General features: G+C 41.4%; 1 protein-coding gene across 1 annotated transcript in view; it reads left to right on the plus strand.

Moving 5' to 3' along the window:
* Positions 1-1,628, plus strand: part of LOC112236549 (syntaxin-10) — a 22,029-nt gene extending 20,401 nt beyond the window's left edge. Inside the window, exon 9 of the mRNA XM_042304746.1 lies at positions 1-1,628. This exon is cut by the window's left edge and continues 536 nt beyond it. The gene's annotated coding sequence lies outside the window, so the exon portion shown is untranslated.

Here is a 1,628-nt window from a genome sequence, read left to right on the forward strand (position 1 = left end):
TAGGATTGGTGAAATCACCTAGATCCTAGATCTGTTGTTAGGTCAACTTCTACTTTGTTCCAAATCATCTGGCCCGTTGGAATAGCTTTATCATAGGAGGTAGAAGTTACCCCTAGACATGTTTTATGTAGTTTCCCCTTATGGATAAAGGATTTGAGGCTAGTGATCTGATCCCAGATCTGTGGAGATGGGAAAGGTCAAGCCTATGGTGACTTTACCATAGTAACAGTTGGAGTTCTGGGTTGCTGGGCAGGAAATTAGCAGCACAAGTTAATTTGAAGCTCTTTCGCCCCCTAGCGGACATTTATGGCCATGTCCACATGTCATAATGTGAGATACCACTGACTGATGTGATGGCACGTTTTCAGAATTTTTGGGGGAGTGCTGATATAGGATCAGTTTTGCCTCCTACTCTGAGATGCTTGATGAATATGACCCTAAGGTGCATTTTATACTCTTGTGTAAATAAATCTAAATGTAATGCTTGACATTGTGGGATGTGGACTTATTTTGCCTTTCTCAAGACACATCTCTCTATGGGAAAGTTTCCTGCCTGGTGTCTTTTGGTTGGCACTGCCACCTTGGTCCCAATGGTACCCGTTTGTGTGGGATGGTTGGTTTAATCTGTTCATTTGCGATTGGTTGTGTATTTAGGGCTCCTGAGTGGCGCAGTGGTCGAAGGCACTGCATTGCAGTGCTAGAGGTGTCACTACAGACCCTGGTTCGATTTCAGGCTGTATCGTAACCGGCCGTGATTGCGAGTCCCATAGGGCGGCACACAATTGGCCCAGCGTCGTCGTAAATAAGAATTTGTTAAATTAATTTACATTGTACTGATTGAATCACTCAAGTATTTTTCCATTCTCTGTTTGTGATCAGTTTGAAAGGTTGTAGCTCTGTTCTACTGAAAACTGTCTGTACTGGTTTCCATCTATCACATTGTCCAATGATTTAGGTTTATTAGGAACTCTCTCAGGGTGCATTGACTGGTGCAATAGGCCCTGTTCTAATACCTCCTTCCTTCACCTATTCCTCAAGGAAATCACCACTGATCTAACATGATCTGGTTGGTCAGAGGACGCAGTGGAAAGTAGCCTAAATTCCACCTATCCAACTTTGTCAGATCAGTGATTGTGCACAAACAAGGTTGCATTAGAAGGGTTTGAACAGGGCCTGATTCTTCCAAGTCAAAAAGGAAAAGGTTAGCTAGCATTTATCCAGCTATAGCAATGACTAACCATTCAAGAGTTATTGCGTAAATAGAATACAAAATGGCCGCCTTCCTGCTTTTGTTTGCTTGCATGTTGTTGAAGGGGAGTTTAGAACTGTATTTTGTTGCCATGTGAGTGCAGTTAACATTGGTGAAAGGTTGGTTTCATTGAATTAGTGACCTCACTCATCTATTTCAAGTTCTACTGTTGCTATTCAGTGTAATGTTTTCCAAAGTCTGAATTGTATTTGCTGTAGTTGTCGGCCACCCTGTTTATGAATGAACATAGGAGTCATTTCAAATGCTTTGCCGTATCATCAAGTAAACACTCCTTTTTTGTACGATAAATGTTTTGCCGTCATTGTAGTTTCTTGATGAAAATGAACTCTTGTTCTTAATAAATCATGCTTTTAAAGTG

The sequence above is a fragment of the Oncorhynchus tshawytscha genome, linkage group LG02 (assembly GCF_018296145.1).
Source record: "Oncorhynchus tshawytscha isolate Ot180627B linkage group LG02, Otsh_v2.0, whole genome shotgun sequence".
In the NCBI taxonomy this organism is placed as follows: domain Eukaryota; kingdom Metazoa; phylum Chordata; class Actinopteri; order Salmoniformes; family Salmonidae; genus Oncorhynchus; species Oncorhynchus tshawytscha.